The sequence below is a fragment of the Panthera pardus genome, unplaced genomic scaffold (genome assembly GCF_024362965.1).
Source record: "Panthera pardus isolate Hobbes unplaced genomic scaffold, ASM2436296v1 HiC_scaffold_20, whole genome shotgun sequence".
NCBI classification, from domain to species: domain Eukaryota; kingdom Metazoa; phylum Chordata; class Mammalia; order Carnivora; family Felidae; genus Panthera; species Panthera pardus.
Genome location: NW_026526766.1, coordinates 7,898,184 through 7,916,436, shown reverse-complemented (window position 1 = coordinate 7,916,436; position 18,253 = coordinate 7,898,184). Strand labels below are relative to the sequence as shown.

General features: G+C 42.4%; 1 protein-coding gene across 8 annotated transcripts in view; it reads right to left on the bottom strand.

Moving 5' to 3' along the window:
- Window positions 1–9,587, bottom strand: part of RFX3 (regulatory factor X3) — a 291,634-nt gene extending 282,047 nt beyond the window's left edge. For 5 of the 8 annotated variants that reach the window (XM_053907756.1, XM_053907766.1, XM_053907764.1 and 2 more), the window contains exon 1: window positions 9,323–9,587. The gene's annotated coding sequence lies outside the window, so the exon portion shown is untranslated. Of the gene's footprint in view, window positions 1–8,940; window positions 9,055–9,322 lie in introns of those variants that run through there. The other 3 variants (XM_053907758.1, XM_053907760.1, XM_053907762.1) reach the window with 3 other exon arrangements.
- Window positions 9,588–18,253: the final 8,666 nt, after the last annotated feature.

Sequence of the window (18,253 nt, the reverse complement as noted above, 5' to 3'; positions counted from 1 at the left end):
ATATTTCATTGGTGAGCAACAGGCAGGAGCCCCAACTGTCAGACTCTTGTCTGGCACACACACACACAGAGGAGCCGGCTCGGCAGGAGCTTGGGCTGTGAGACACAGCTAATTCCTATGTGGGTGAGGAAACCAGGGCACTTGGCCACCGCTCCCCACGGGGGCCACCGAAATGGTGGGACCTTCTGAGACTGGGTCAGCGGTGTGGCCGTCGTGCTAGACCCAGGCTCCGGATTTGCTTTCTCTGCTGTTCTCACCAAAAGAAAGAATGGGCAAGCACATGCTAGCCTTTCAGTCCATCGGGAAAGGAAGTATCAATTCCCGGCTCTATGTTATTGGTAACATTTCCCTTTGGTGCCAATCTCACCACGGAAGCACCGACTACTGCTCAGAGGGCTATAGGGATCACATAGGCCTACTGCTTCATTTTACAGATGGAGAAACTGAGACCCAGAGGGTTTACGTGACTAGCCTAAGGTCTGGCACTTAGTGGCAACCTGAGTACCAGAACAGACCTTGCTTTCTCCTCTTTATCTTCCTTCGGCTGGCACTTTTGAGGGCTTTATTTCCCAGCCCCATCCATCGCCCTCTCTTCTTTCTCCTTCCACATTCCTTCTCAGCAGATCTGTCTCCCATCACCAGCTAGTACGCCTTTACTTCCAGGCTAGCTGCCTCGCTCTTAGTTTTCCTGGGCTCAGCTCCGATTAGCCCTTACCCATTTCTGCCTCAACAGGAAGCATCAACATCCTCTGGTCGTCCCGACTGGGCAAAGCAAAGGCAATCGGTACTGAGAGGGCATTACAGCGTCTCTTAAGAGTCGTGAGAAAGAAGTTTCTAGGGATTAAGAGTCAGCAATGGACAGACATATGTGATGTGCAAACATAATCTTTTGGGGCTAGACTAGACATTTAAACTAAAGGGCTTAGCCAGAGGCCAGTGCATAGCCAAGACGAGGAAGGGAGCCTCCCGGAGCAAAATCATGCTCAGGTTACATCATTAGTGCAACAAGGAGATGCATTTGTTCAAGAGGGCAATCAGACAGACAGAACTCGTAAGAAAATAATGACGGTATAACCTTGCCACCTAAGTCACGTTTCCTACCTTTTCCCCATAAGTTCCTTTTAAAATGTGTGTGAAATTCACTGGAAGAAAAGAAGCAGAGGAGATGGCTGAGCTGAGAGTCTGCTTATATCTATTAGCCTAATTATCTATAAAAAAGAATGGAAAGGGAGTCATATAATTAAACACTTAACAGGAATGGGGAGAGTGAGAACAGGTGAGACAAGGGAGGCAGGCAAAAACCCACTATTTATAAAAAGGCTTCAGGAAAAAAAAATGAGACGCAGTACTGAGTAAACTTTAACTGGGATGTATAACTCACATTTCCAGTTCAAGAAAGATCAGGACTATCTAGATCACTCTAAAACGAAACGAAAAAATCATTCTCAGTCAAAATGCTTAGAAAAAAAGATACATAGCAAATTACTAAATAGCCAACTAAAATGTTTCTTTAAACATCTCTAATCGCCAAAGAAAGGGAGCCAAAATGACATGTTTTCCTCTATAATTTCACATTACGTTTTACTGCATAACATTCCAAGGTTACTTTATAGCTCAAGATTAGGGCTGGCAAATTATTCCAAAATTACTTATTGCTATAGGTCCACAAGTGGTGACCTCACACATTTCTCTACCCTTAGTAAGAGAACAATTCCAAGCAGTGCATTATGAAATTATAGAATAATTCTTTGATGAACTCATCTTTATACAGCTATTTATTGCCATTATATATTAATGACATTTTATACAAAGTCTATAAATACAGTACAAAATGTTCTCAAATGAACTCATGTATAACATGTGCAAAACAAAATATAAATTGGGCAATGAAATGGGCAATGGGAATCCTAAGAGTATATGAAATGCTGCATTATTAGTTCTCAGTCTGAGATCTCTGGACCAGGAGAGTTGTCCAAATGTAGGAAGGGGCGCCTGGGTGGCTCTGTCGGTCGAGCGTCCGACTTCAGCTCAGGTCATGATCTCACACGGTTTGTGTGTTTGAGCCCGGCATCAGGCTCACTGCTGTGAGCACAGAGCAAGATTAGGATCCTCTGTCCTCCCCCCCACCCCCCGCCCATCCCCCACTTGCACATGCTCTCTCTCAAAAAATAAAGTAAAAACATTTTTAAAAATGTAGTAAAAGAATGCCATTGTTGTAAGGCTGCAGAGTTGAACTAAAATACAACTTTGGGCTAACATCCTATTAATTCAGTGTAATAAGAAGACTGGTTATCAAAAAGTAATCCAAACCTGTGATCGATTTTTGTCTTTATTTTTAAAAGTAGGGGAGGAGAGAATAATTATTTAATGAGGGCAAAATCTTTCAAAACTTAGGGGCCACTGAAGTGATCAGGAACATATTAAAAGAATTCTTAGGTGGGAAAAAGATTTGAATGGGCATCTTCTCAGTATTCTCTAATAGTAAGAATCAACGCATATTGATCATGTATTCTGTATCAAATACTGAGCAAAGCATCTTACAAGAATTATCTTTAATCTCCACAAAACCCCATAAGGCTGGTAAGGGGGATCCTGTTTTTCAGATGAGAAAACTGAGGCAAGTTAAGCTCAATAACTTGTCCAAGGCCTCACAGCTAATAAGATCATCTGAAATCTGACCCCAAAGCCTGTGTTCTTAACCAATTTACTTATCCCATCAATTTATTTTAAGAACAAAATACATACCAATTTGATACTCTAAATATATTTCAATTTTTTTAACTGATTTGTTTTCATTAAGTGCATCCTATACTTTGATATGAAAAATAAAACTTGAAAAATAAAGGTTTTAAAACGTCATAAATATACTTTAAAAATCTTGGGGCGCCTGGGTGGCTTAGTCGGGTAAGCAACTCCAGCTCAGGTCATGACCTCATGGCTGGTGAGCTGGAGCCCCGCGGGGCTCTGTGCTGACAGTTCAGAGCCTGGAACCTGCTTCAGATTCTGTGTCTTCCCCTCTCTCTGCCCCACCCCCACTCACACTCTGTCTCTCTCTCTCTCTCTCAAAAATAAATAAACATTAAAAAAAAAAAAAAATCTTAGCGGCAGAAACTAACTGGTAAACCGTCAAACCACACTGTAAAAGAAAAATGCCTAACCTATTTTAACAAAACTAGTATTTAAAAACAGTTGCTCTCAGGGCACCTGGGTGGTTCATTCGCTCAGGTCATGATCTCACTGTTCCTGGGTTCAAGCCCCAGCTCCCTGCTGACAGCGCTGCTTGGGATTCTCTCTCCCCCCTCTCTCTCTGCCCGTTCCCTGCTCTCGGGTGCACCATCAATCAGTTATTCTCTCTTGATGTTTCTGGTTCTTTGACATTCCAACACATGAAGTACTTACTACCTCTTATAAAGGTACTCTGAAACATATCACATTTTGCTGATTGTAGTTAAATGTGGGATAATAGTATAGATCAACCCATACATCTATTATCTGAACAGAAAAGCTTATATGATAGACCTTTCTAAGCTTACTTGAGAAAGACGCTGGCTACCCCTGTCTCCATGTTTGTCTTTTGGAGTATATACTGCTGACAGAGGAAAGTCAATGATGCTAGAAGGGCCCAAAGATTGGATTCTATAGTTCCCCTTAAAAATTCTCGCTACACTAGGGGCATCTGGGTGGCTCAGTCAGTGAAATGTCTGACTCCGGCTCAGGTCATGGTCTCGTGGTTCGTGAGTTCGAGCCCCACATCTGGCTCCGTGCTGACAGCTCAGAGCCTGGAGCCTGCTTCCGATTCTGTGTCTCCCCCTCTCTCTGCCCCTCCCCAGCTCACACTCTGTCTCTATCTCTCTCAAATATAAATATGCAACATTAAAAAAAAAAAAAAAAAAACCTCACGCTAAACGCAGAGAAAGCAATACCCAACCACTTCTAGTTTAGAAGTATATGGCACAGGGCAAGTCAGAAAATCTAAAAGTTCTTAGATAATAAAGCCAAATTAAATTTTCATACAAGACTACTCCAATAGCATCAAGTGGGGGCTGAATTCTCCAGACAATTTTAATATTATTACTGTTCTTGATTCAATTAGTCCGACAACTATTACTACCACTCACATGTTTGAGGTAGTTTTTTTAAAAATCATACAATAAAAGCATAGCATTAATTATGCCATACAAAAATGTTTTAAGAATATACAATATGTAGGGGTGCCTAGGTGGCTCAGTCAGTGAAGCGTCCGACTTCGGCTCAGGTCATGATCTCACAGTTCATGGGTTTGAGACCCGTTGTCGGTCCCTGTGCCGACAGCTCAGAGCCTGGAGCCTGCTTTGGATTTTGTGTCTCGCTCTCTCTCTGCCCCTCCCTCACTCATGTTCTGTCTCTCTCAAAAATACATAAACATTAAAAAAAAAATATATATATATATATATACATATATATATATACACACACACAATACGTTGATGTGTGCCAACAATACCAAATCTACAGAGTCCAGAGCCATACTGCCCAAACAGTGTGATTCTCAAGTTAACCGAAATTTTTGAGACAGAGACAGATACACCTGTGTAGGAACAGGACCAATGTCCGTACCTAAAGGACTAATGCCGACATTCAAACTATGCCAAACCGATCAGTCTTGATATTTTATGTTGTGCTAATATATATTATCCTAGCCAAACAGAAAGAGGCTCTGATACAAAATTGCCAATTAACATAGTATATTAAATTTAAGCTCCATAAAAATAAGGCTATTAGATGCTTGAATGCATATATAATTAAAATTTTTTCTTTAAATAAAAGTTCTAATCAGTTCACATTTGTGGTGATGATAATCTCATTGCTGCAAACAGCATAGCACCCCCTGGTGCATCTGTTATAAGATGTATAAAATTACCACAAAAAAAGGGATAGAATCAAAGTAAAAATGAACCTTAGAAATCAATAGGTTGATACTCTTTTATTTACTCTGGTACATATTTTTAAACATTAATGCTTAAAAACAATTTGCATTTAAAAAGGCCACTTAAAAATGTTATAGAAACAACTGGAAAATGTTTTCAATTAAAAAGATTTAAAATAATGAACAAACAAAATACTGGTTTCCAACATTTATCACTCATTAAAATAACGCTGTCAAAAAAAATTCTTTAAATATGACATCACAAAAGTTGTCATGTCAACCAAATTTCACTTTATTTAAATCAGCTTTGGCTTTTTGTTTCAGATAAACTTGACTGACGGGGTAAAATGTTCCAGAGTACTTTTTTCTGGATTCAAAGTGAATATCCGATTACTTTTAAGAATTTTTAAGTTGTTTTGTGAAAGGATTTACAACTTATACAGTGTGAAAATAGAATGATAATCAGAAATAAAAGTCATTTTAATTAAATTACGAATCTTAACTTGAATAGTTCAAAACTTTTACTTAAAAAAAAAAAACTTCCTAGGAAAATAATTAACTCCGAAAGTATATTTCACTAAGGACAAAGCAAAGGATGCCACCTGCTTCAGATAGCCCTTTGTGAACCACTACAAGTCCCAACACAATGCGCTAGAAATGAAAATGACACCTGTTTAAAGCAGCCATCTGTCCCTAACAAGCTGGATTTAGTCAAATCCACTTAATCTTGGATTTCTAAAATATGGGAACACTATGCACCTGTGAACAGAGAGGAGTTTAAAATGTTCTGCCACGGCCACTGGGAATCTATACCAAACAGTTAAAGGCAAATGATTTCATTAGGGAAACTGAGTTGGGGGGGGGGGGGGGGGGGGGCTTTGTTGTTGTTGTTGTTGTTGTTTTTAAGTAACTGGAAGTGGAGCATTTTTGCCCAATGTTCAGTAGAAAAACAAACAACCAGCAGGCTCTTTATAATTTAAAGGTTTACTTCCTTGAAGACTCTTCACAATTTAAAAGCTTACTTCTGTGGTTATTGTTGTTTCTTGTAACATAGTCTCACTAAAGATGGCAAGAACAAAGTAACATTCCTATAAGCCCAGTCAGGGAAAAAAAAAAAAAAATGTAACTCTTCTCACACACGATGCTATATACCTCCTTTTAAACACTCACTCACACACACACACACACACACACACACACACACACACACACACATTCCATCTACCAATTTCTTCAGTTGGAAGCTTAGAGAAAATCACTCACATCAACTTCCTCAAGAATAAAACATGTTACCAAAAGTAACATATCATCATTTAAATACATTGAATCTATCTTGACTAACAGTTCATTCATTTTCTGTTAATTTTTTAATGGGAAAAAGTTTACCATATTGAACTTGTTTAGGGTAAAAAATACCTGTTTAGTGTTAAAGGATGTTAAATGAATAAATTATAAACCCTGTGAGTCCCTGAGTACAAGACTACCTGAATACTAGAGAAACAATGTATTATTTTTTTAAATTGGGCATAACTAGCTCATCTAATGAAAATACTGTGGAATGATGCACTTTACAAGTGCATTTTAGCTTAGGATATTATGCGTGTAAATGTACTACATAAATATGCCCACACCATTTAATGCAACTTATAGGCAAAACAATCAAAAAGATGTAGAGAGGCATTATGACGCACAATGGATCACAGATATTTAGCTACCAGAAACAAGTTACAATTAAGACCTATTTTAACACTTTTAGTTTTATAGCATGGTCACTTCCACAGATTTTAGTCTAAAAAACTGAGAACATAGGAGAATGCCAATACGTACTATAGTACTTCCAAGGAAAACCAGCACAGAGAGAAGAAACTAAATGCTAAGTATTCATCCTTGTGTTAAACTTTAAAAATTTATCCCTATGTTAGTACTTCTGGCGACAATTTACTCAATCCATATGAATAATGCTGACATACTTGAGCTCAAAGCATCTCTAACAGCAACTTTTATACCACCTAAGTGCTTTTAAAAGCGGGTAATAGAACTCAATTTAAGTTCTGCTCTCAAATCAACTTGTAAATGGAAAATCTCAATTAGAGAAAACTTGAGACGGCTGTAACAAGTGAAATGCCTCGAACAAGTTCTTGGACATTGCAAATAAAAATATTAAACCGTAATATTATAGCATATAATCAACTTGGCTGAAAACCTATTATGTAAATGGCATAAAGTCTGAAACCGTCTCAAGACAGCAAAACTCCTATTAACTTTGGAGAGAGTTTATGGGACCCAGGAGCTTCACCACCCAAAAGTGTTCAGCCATTTGACACTCATCTGAACAGAAAACAAAAACAAAAACAAATTAGTATTAGAAATTTGCATGAAACCCAGGTTGGGGAATAAATATAAAGAGATTGGAGCGCTCTGAGAAAGACTTCTTCACAAGGAAATGAATTCAAAGAGTTTGTTTCTTTTTTTTTTTTTTTTAACCCCAACTCCCACTTTACAAAATATTAGCCTTAATGGCGTTACAATTACCCAACCTGGTCATTGACAATCTCGAGAATAATTAACACTGTCACATTATTCACAGGCTGCTCTGTTAGGTAAATCAATATGCATTTGCTGTGAGAAAGAAGACTGTTTAAACACGTTATTTTAAAATTCCAAATTAGAAACTTCAATATGTGCAAACAGAACAGTACATTATACGTCGTACCTGTTTTAGCCCACGTTCATTATGAAACCCTTTACCCAATAACCTCCCAATTAAACGTGAGGCTGAAAAATGAGCAAATTTACAGGATCTGTAACACTGGGCTCCCTCTAACCAAGAGCCTACTACTTGAGGATTAGTAAGTATTCAAAGCTACAGAAGGGGAAAAGATAGATTTTTTTTTTTTTAGAAGAAAGACTTAAAAAGGAAAAAGTTGTCTCTCGTCAGCAGGTTCCAAGTCACTGTCCAAAGAAAACCAAAAGAGTAAACAAAAAAGAGTATGTTAAGTACACACATGCCTAGATCTTAACAACCACAAAGAGTGAAATATACACACGTTTCAAGTTGAGAAGCTTCATACATTCTTTATGAACAACTTGACTTCAATTTCAACTCTCAAAGGAAAAGGAACAGAGAAGATGAAGAAGGGGTAAAAAAAAAAAAAAAAAAGAAAAGAAAAACTCTTTAAAGTACTACAACTGTCACAAATAACACCGCAAACTGAGTTCCCACAAGGCTTCCTTCTGTCCTTTCCCTATTTATCACACCCCAAGTCTCCTAACCACAATGAAAATTGTCAGCACTCTCCACTGCGGGGAGGGAGGTGCATCGAAGTGAAATGGAGCCTCACGACCACCCCTCCCACCCCCACAGGAAGGATAAAGCACTGTCAATAACTACTAACCCAAGTATCACAGATGCCCTGCATCTGGTTTAAATCACAAGCGCGCGCGCACACGCGCACACACACACACACACACACACACACACACACACACACACCAAAAAAGAAAGAGAGCGGGGAGAGACTTGTTTTAAAAATCTCTTTTCCAGGGCAGCAAAGAGCCCAGCGAAGAGGCCCCTGGTTTCAATGTGTGTGCAAAGGGTCGGGGAGGGGGGGGGGGGGGCGGATAGGAGGAGAAGCGGGGGGGGGGGGGGAGGGAAGAGTGCTGAATGGATATTAAGACTGTTTGCAGCACAAAGAAAACACAGTTTTAAAAAGAAAAGAAACAAGAAACAAGAAACCGTGCGGCTGATGACGGCCCAAGGAGAGCAGCCCATTTTAGCACAAGGCAAAGAGGGGCAACGAACGGAGGGAAGGGGCGGTGGGAAAAGTTCACCGTCGTACGAGGGTAAAAACAACGAAAGCCGTAAACCAGGCCCCGCAAGTGAACAACAACAACAACAACAAAACACCACCTCTGGGGTCCCCCCCCGGCACGCTGCTGCCTATTTCGGTTTTGAGATCAGCAGGAGACGAGCAGCTCGGGGGAAAGCAGGAAAAAAATCAGAGAAAGAAAGCCAGCCAGCCTCCTCGCTTCACCTGACCCTCCTGCTCCGAGCCGGACCTAGGGGAGAGCGCCGCCGTCCGCGCCGGGGACCCGGGGCTCCCGCTCCCGCCCGGCTCCGCAGCCCCCGGCGCTCCCGCTCCATCCCTGACGCGCGGCCGCCGAGGGCCGGGGCGGCGCGGCGCCCACACCCCCGAGCCAGCCGCCGCGCGCTCGGTCCATTGTAAACACGCCGGGGCGCCGAGCCCCTCGGCGGCGGCGGCGCCGCAGCGGCAGCCCCCGGTGTCAGGAGTGAGACCCCCGCACAGCCACACTCGGCTCGCGCGCACGGACACACACACACACGCGCGCACGGACACACGCGTTCACACGCAGCCACACGCTCCCACACACATGTACAGACCGAAGAATATTCACCTTGGCTGTGGATTATTGTGGTGTTGTTGGTGGGTGATGGAGATGGTGGTGGTGGGGAGGAGGAGGAGGAAGAGGAGGAGGAGGAGGAGAGGAGTAGTTGTTGTTGATGGGTAACAGTCGCCAGGACTACGGTGACTATGGCGCTTGATTCACAAGGCAACGGTTGCTATAACTCACAAAAGAGAGAGAGAGGGAGAGAGAGAGAGGGAGCGAGAGGGAGAGGGAGACACTCGCACGGGGAGGGGCGGGGAGGGAAGAGGGGAGGAGGCGGGCCCGGCGAGCCGCCGGAAGGGGCGGGCTCAGCACCGTGACGGACAGCCCCGACCCCGGGCCGCTGTTGGGAGGGGCGGAGGGAGGAGTGCGAGGCGGGGTTCCGAGCCAGGGCCCCGAAGAGCTGCGCTTAGCTTTGGCAGGGGCTGAGGTCACCCCAGGGTCCTCTCGGAGGTGCGCTCGCTACACGCGCCGACGAGGCAGCGGGGGGGAGGGGGGGGGGGGAACTTCAGGGGCGTGGTGGTGCGAGGGGTACTTTCTGTGTGACGAAGGCTGCCAGTTCCGGCAGCCGGCTTTGTGCAGAGAAGCCCCAGAGCCGCGAGAGGGGAACGACTAACCCGGGAGAGGGGGTGTCGAGGGCCATTCCAGACACTCTTGTGGGGAGACCAACTACGGCGTAATAGAATCCACTTTCAAGAGCGCGCTCCTCCCTTTTTTTTTTTCTGGCCTGAAACGTCACTTCCGGGGCGGGGCGGACGGAAGGTCCCGGATGTGCCGCCGTTCGCTCGCCCTTTTTTTTTTTTCCCCTCTTTTTTTTTTTTCTCCCCCACCCCCCCATCCCCCCGCCCCTTGGTTTGTGAGGCGCCGGCGGTGGTGTGCCCAATTGCATCCGCCTCCCGGCTTCTGGCGGCGCCTGGAGGCTTCGAGGCTCCGGGGCCCGCGCCGGACTGGAAGGTCCGAGCCGCCCGCGCCCTCCTGCTCGCGGCGCTCCGGCCCGCTCGCGACTCGGAGGAGCGCGGGCGGCGGGGCGTGAGCGAGCCGCCTCCGCCGCCATCTTAGAGCCAGCGAGCCCGGGGCGCGTGTGGGCCGCGCGCCGCCTCCCGCTGTCCCGCCGCGGCTTGGCGCGCGGACGGCCGGGTCCGAGCTCGCGCGGCCCCCGCGCCGGAGCCGGAGCCGGAGCCGGAGGCGAGGTGCCCGCCTCGCTCCCTGCGGGGCCGGCCGCTGCCTTCGCCGGAGGAGAGGCGGCCCCCCTCGGCGGAAGGCGTTGAGGGTGGGGTAACTCCCACCTGCCCGACCGAGCGCCCCGTTCGTCTCTAACCTCCCCCACCCCGAGATAAGGCGCTCTCGCCCGGCTTTCAAGCCGAGCGAACCGGGATCCGGGCTCAGCGCACCGTCCCAGTGCTGGCCTCGCCCTCGGCCCTGCTGACCACCCGCGCTGAGGGCCTGGGGTTTCCGGCCAGTGGCTTCCGCAGTGATGGATGCCGCCCGCGCCCCGCCGCGCCCACGGCTCCCCGGGGCTGGTCCGCTGCTCCGCGCTCGGGGGTCCCGCAGGCACCTTCGCCCGCGCCCCCGGCCTCCAGCACGGCCGCTAAGCTGCTTATCCGAGACAATAACATTAGAACTAGAGCCCAAGGAAGTCCGCTCTCCTGAGGCTTAATTTTTGCACCTGCAAAATAAGGGCTCGGGGCCGACATAAATTCCCGGGGCTAAAATAAGAATAGCGACCGTTCCTGAGCTCTTACACTGCCCCAGACATTGTGCTTAGCGTCTTATATACATTATCTCATTTAATCCTCGCGGCACCGCTATTAGGTACGAAATATTCTCGTGTTAGGGAAAGCAGGCCCAGAGTCTTCATACATAGTGGTTTTATGTCACCGATCCGTGCCATGCAATATTAGATAAGGGTATTTTAGGAAGCGACTCTTTAAACAATAGGCCGAATAAAGTCATGTTGCCGTAAGGTGATCTCGTAAGGACCCCACAGAGGCTTACGCTCCTGTGTTCTAATGCAACAGTGCACGGTGGTGAGCTCGGGGCTACACCTCAAAGGTTTGGGAGGTAGACCCTTCTTTGAGCCTGAGGCAAAGGACAGTGCGGTGCCCGACAGCACTGAAACCCTCCAGGTTGAGAAGAATCATTGTGACATTTGTGACATCCACGTGGAAGATAAGGTACGCATTCCAGCCGTAGGAAAACTGGTAACCATTATGAATATTCGTTTCTAGTACATTCACAGGTGCAAGACCTCTCTGCTCGTAATGGGGTGCGGGGCACTTTGCTCACGCTGCACGGCACTGAAGGGCCTCTGCTGTTGCAGTCGAATCTTACGGGTCGCCTGTCCCTCCCCTGGCCGTCAGCTCTTGCTTCTTCACTGCTCTAAGGGAACGCAGTGGTAGTGGCCTCCCCACCCTTTTAATTGACTGCTTTCGATCTGCAGGCCAGAAAAACCGCAGAATGAAGCTTGTGCAAAACTGTGTCCCCAGAGTATAAATAGGTATTTTGAGGAAGTCTTAAAAAAAAAAAAAACCAAAACAAAAAACCCAAAAGTGTGTGACCTTTACATGAGGACGTTGTAACATCAGGTTTAAGCTGCTTAGAGACTTTTTTTTTTTCTTTTCTTTTTTCTTTTCTTTTTTTTTTTTAACCGACTCGATGTGGCCTTTGCCAGTTAGGAATCAATAAACTTAAGTGAGTTCTTTAAAAGTTGGGATTTAGAATATTTTCTCCTGTTTTAGGATAATTGATGATGTGACTTGTACACCACTAGTGAGGTTCTGTAATATGAAATTTTCGATGTTACCGCCAAACTGAATCAAATAACCAAGCTACCAGTTCAAGTTCTAGATTCAGAAACATGCCGGATTATACCTGGATGTATTGTTTTGTGCTGTAACTAGTTATGAAAGGACCCAGAAATCCCTTTACCTATAGCCAATTCTTTTTTTTTCTTCCTTTTTTTAAAATGTTTATTTATTTTTGAGAGAGAGGGAGAGAAAGTGCAAGTGGGAGAGGAGCAGAGAGAGAGGGAGACACAGAACCCGAAGGAGGCTCTAGGCTCCAAGCTGACAGCACAAGCCCCACATGGGGCTTGAACTCACGAACCATGAGATCCATGACCTGAGCCGAAGTCCGACATTTAACGGCTGAGCCACCCAGGCGCCCCCCACTGTAGTCAGTTCTAATAGGATCCTTTTGGTCATTGTTAAGCATCCTTGCACTTTGACATACGTTGTACATATATTTCTGAAATAAATTATGGGGGCGCCTGGGTGGCTCGGTTGAACGTCTAACTCTTGGTTTAGGCTCAGGTCATGATCCCACGGTTCCTGAGTACGAGTCCCACATCACGTTCTGCACTGACACTGTGAGGTCTGCTTAGGATTCTCTCTCTCTCTTCCTCTCTCTTTCTTTCTTTCTCTATGCCCCTCCCCCTCTCATTCTGTCTCTCTCAAAATAAATAAAGAATTTTTAAAAAAGAAATTATGGAAGTCACAGAAAACACCCAGCGGTGTCTAGCATTTATCACCTGTCAGGAGGCTTAATAAGAAAAGATACCCAACCCCAAAATACTTCACATTCCTTGACACATGCAGTAAAGTGCCAGTGCAGTCACTATTTGTTGAGTATCTAAAATGGGCCAGACATCGTTCTTGTCTATAAAGTGCTCAGAGTCAGTATCTGTGAATTTAAAACGTTGTGGCCTTGGGAACATGGACTGTTTTTGCTCTCAGCTTGGGCTGATTGGCAGAGACATCATTTAACGCATTTGTATCTGCACCACTTGAAAAACATGAAGCCTGGATTATGTATGGATGAACACTTTATAAATCACTCTTAAGGGTGAATTTCCTTTTCAGTATTGTCTTTTAGGTTATTTCCTCCTATTGGTATCTGCTGCATATTGAAAAACTAAGAAATAAACATAAATGCTTATAAAAGGAAAAGCTGAATGTGGAAAGATAAAATACTGATACGGGATAGGTTTACTTCTGAAAAATTGTATGTATGAGAGTGTTGAAAATTAACATATTGGTCTGTGACAGCTTACCCCTGAATTTGTGGTGAATCTTTGTGTGAAGCAGAAACCACTCCTGTTTTAAACTTTCACTTGATTATAATATCTAATTTTCTTCAATTAAGAGATGCCTAGAGTCTTAATTCTCATATGTGAAATGAATAGTTTCATCTCAACCTGTATTTATTGAGTACTGATGATATGCAGACCACTGGGGAATTAGACTACTAGATTACTAATTGCCTTTACAAGTTCTAAAATTCTGAGTATATATGACTTATCAGTACTAATAGAGAATGGTAAAGGGCAAGGTAATTCAAAACTGTAAATAATTTGCCGCTGTTCTCTGGAGAACTCCCAAATCTACCCATCCCCACCCAAAATATATTTTGGTTTTAAAAACATTGCGGGGTGCCTGGGTGGCTCAGTCGGTTAAGTATCTGGCTCTTGATTTCGGCCCAGGGCATGATGTCACCGTTTGTGAGATCAAGCCCCACGTCAGGGTCTGCATTGACACATAGAGCCTGCTTGGGATTCTCTCTCCCTCTAGGTCCCTCCCAGGCTGATGCTAATGCGCTCTCTCTCTCTCTCTCTCTCTCTCTAAAAATAAGTAAACATTAAAAAAAAAAACAAACGTTGCAGTATTTTCTCTTCTGGTAGATTGGCCTTTCTAATGGTGTTTTCAGTAATACAAGCCAGGTGTTTACTCAGCAGTTTTGAGGTATGTCCATCCTTATATATAACCAGGAATGAAATTTTTACCCCAGCACGGAAAGATGGTAATAGAATCCTAAGTTGACTAACTTTTCTCGAGACCAAAATACACACATGCAGCTCTTTGCTTCAATTAATGCAGAATGTCAAATATAGTAATTGCAACATTAAAAACAAATACCTGGAAACAGCCCAAATGTCTGTCAGTAAGAGGATGGAAAACAAATTGTGATACATTCACACAATGGAATACTATTGAGCAGTTCAAAGGAACTGACTCGTGAGACATAAAACAACATAGATGAATCTCAAAAACAACGTTCAGCAAAAGAAGTCAGGCACTAAGAGGACATACCACATGAATCCACTTGTGAAAAGTCCAACAACAGAGAAAACTAACCTGTATTTAGTGTTTCTCGGTGATGGCAGGGGTGATGAGATGGGATTTACCAGGAGAGCACGTAAGACAACTATCTAAAGTGATGGAAATTTTCTGCGCTGTCCAACTTGGTAACCACAAGCCTCGTACGGCAATTAAAATCTCATTGTAGATCAATTAAAAATTTAAATTCAGTTCTACAGTCGCACTGGCAACATTTTAGGTACTCACTCGGTAGCCGCAGATGGCTAGCGGCCACCAAATTGGCTCACACAATCACAGACCATTTCTGTTGCAGGACTTCTACTGGAGAGTGCCGTTCCAGATTTTGTTTTAGGTGCTATTTATATGTGTGGTTGCCATTGTCAAAATTGTGTACAGTAACACTGTGTATGCATTATATGTTGATAATAGCTGCCCCCAAGCCCCAGACATTACCATTAGACCTATTTATTACCGTATCACCTACCCATTTGAACCCACCTTTGACATTTCACTCAACACGGCAGAAAAAACGAGAAGTAACAGTAAAATTATCCTTGGCAAATTTTCAAAAATGTGTTCAATGTGACCCTACGGTAGACAATGTTGATTTGCCGCTCGAAGAAATGAGTTCTGCCACATTGCAATCCTGAAAGCATCTAGAAGCCAAAGGAATTGCTTTTGAGGGCGTAAGTGAATGAATGCTAGATGAATAAAGAGATTTTTTTTTTCCTATTTCCCTACTGGAATGGAAATGTCCTAAACATGTTGAATGTCATATAATCTTATTCTGAGGTAACGTTAGGAGTATTTGAGAGATATGCTGATTCTATGACCAGATTGAGGAAGCCATGTAAACTCTTTAAGTAACAGTTAAGACTCAATGCTTTTAGAGGTGGAAGAAAAGGTTCATAAATCAAGGACTGAATGATCCCAATTCTAAGATTCTATTTTTTGTGCATTTTCATGACACACTAGGTGAATCAGTTTAAAATACTAAAAATACACGATCTTGTAATACTTTGTGAATTTAGGAAAAATTTTGGTGGAGTAAATACTTAACTATAAATAAAGTTAATAGGTATTTCCACCAGCATTTCTTAACTTTATGAACCGCTGGCATATTTTTTTACAAGATAATGAACGTGAACTGTATTGGAGATTATTCTTGTAACTTAATGAGCAACTAATGTCAATAATGCATGCTGGAAAGTATTCTATTTTTACTCAATTATTACCAAAAGTTCTTTATAAAGAATGTGATTTGATTTAATCCAGTCTTTAGCTGGGAAAGAAATGCTTTTTAAGTTGGTTCTGTTTCTCCCTTTATTTTTCCCCCCTTTAATGTACTGTACAGTCTGGAAAAAAACATCTCCCAAGTTCCTGTAGGGCCATTATTCCTATTTTAAGTATACTAAAAGTATCTTCCCACTGGAACACGTCAAATATCTCACCTTCCCCCAACCGACATCACAATACATTATAAAGCCTACATTTAAATAGTTTTTTAAATACTTATGTCAACAGTTAAAGCATATGACTGAATTTTTTTCACCCTTTTAAATATTTTTTTACCAACTTAACTCAGCCACTACTAAAGAAAAAATAAATCACAGATTCAAATTACATGAATTTGTCTCTCAGTGATGTTATGTTTTGAAAAAAGAGAATTTATGTGCATGGAATGTTTTTTCCAAAAAAAAAATTTTTTTTGCTCATAAACATTTTTTTAAGTTTATGTATTTATTTTAAGAGAGAGAGCATGAACAGGGGAGGGGCAGACAGAGAGAGATAGAGAGAATCCAAGCAGGCTCCACACCGTCAGCACAGAGCCCAATACAGGACTCAAAATCACAAACCGTGAGATCATGACCTGAGCTGAAATCAAGGGTCTGGACTCAACCAACTGAGCCAGCCAGGTGCCCCTGCTAACAAACATTTTTATTTTGAGGGACAGGGAACACAAAAATATACATTGTACAGTGGAATGTTTAAAACACTTCTCTCCAAGCACTATTTGAAACGTCATCTAGAATTTTCTTCCATGAAAGAGATCAAAGGTGGGGCACCTGGGTGGCTCAGTGGGTTGGGCATTGGACTTTGGCTCAGGTCATGATCTCACAGTTCATGGGTTCAAGCCCCTCATCAGGCTCTATGCTGACAGCTCAGAGCCTGGAGCCCACTTTGGATTCTGTGTCTCCCTCTCTCTCTCTGCCTCTCCCCAGCTTGCTCTCTGTCCCTCAAAAATAAATAAACGTTTAAAAAAATGGTTTTTAAGAGATTAAAGTCATTTTTAAGATTCATAGATCTGGCTTAATGTGTGAAAGTACTTATTAGAATGTGGGTTTGCAGACCTCCAGTCACATCATATCAAACATATTAAAATGCACTCATATATCACATAAAGTATAGATAACTACGAATTGGGTTACAAATGACACATGGTAAGTTTGTAGACATCTAATTATTTGTCCATCCTGATTTGCAGCTTTCTTTTCATATTTCGAAGTCAACTTTTTTGGGGGGATCACCAACATTTTCAGAGAAGCTTGAAAAATGTGCAAGTCCTGAACATAGTGCTTGATGAATAAAATGGCCCTGAAATATATAGCAGGAAAACTAAATTTAAAACAATTTGCCTCTTAATTTGTTTTTTGTTCTTCCTGGGGGGGGGGGGGGGCGGTGGAGGGAGTGTTAATTAACCAAAAAATATGGAAATCCAATGAGATAACAAAATGTCAGTGAACTTTGAATACTAGTTTCATAAAGGTGAGAAAAAACTAATATACTCAAGAAATAGATTATTTGTTTTCTAAGATGACTTAAGTGCATTTGAACTCAGTACCCTAATTTGACACAACAATCTTTACTTCATTATCAAATTACACAATTGGATTTACATTACCAGGATACCCTATTTGTAGCTTCTAATGTGTGACACCATAATTACAGACTTCTTGTTAAATGTGATATCATGCTTCACCTAGAAGAAGTAACCCTTAAAGAACACTAATTTGGTCGAAGATTGATGAAAGAGAAGAAACATGAATGTGAATAATTTAAAGTGATATATAAAAAGTCTGACAAGGGGTTTTTCACAGGATTACATATGCCTATTTTTGAAAGGGAATAATTTTTTTAAGATTAAATTCTTCCTGAAATCAAATCAAAAAGATAAAAAAGTAAAATCGCATAAAATAACCATGTCATTTTCTTTCAAGTCAGTGCTGATTCAGTGACCCAACGATGTAACACAAAGCACTGTGTTTCTGGAAGCCAGAAAATACATTGGCTTCTAAGGAACCAGCTACAGAGATCGGAGAACTGAATGACACATAAATAAGAAGGTCTAAAATGGAGTTTCATCTGAGTGGGCATTCTTACTTCCTTGGCAAACTAGGGAAGTGTCCAATATAAATAAGAGTGATTCTTAGAAGAATGTTTTTAAGTTAACTTTGTTGTATAATCATAACATTACAACTTGTTAGCGCTTCTTGGAAAGAAAGAAAGGAAAGAAAGAAAGAGAAAGAAAGAAAGAAAGAAAAAAAGAAAGAAAGGAAAGAACGAAAAAGAAAAAGTGCTACATTTGGCAATCATCTTTGAGGAAGAAATATCCTAAAAGTTTATCATAGACTTCAAAAGATACAATGCCTACCTGTCAGAAACAGGTAAGGTAGTCTGGGGGTTATAACATGTTTGGAAAAGAAATTGACACAAACTTAAATATCTGCAAACATCCTTAATCTGATGCCAACAATAATGAAGCAATACAAAGGTAAGAGAAGGAAAAAAATGTAACCAGAAAATATCGTCACCTGAGATGGTTATGATCTTTTTTTTTTTTTTC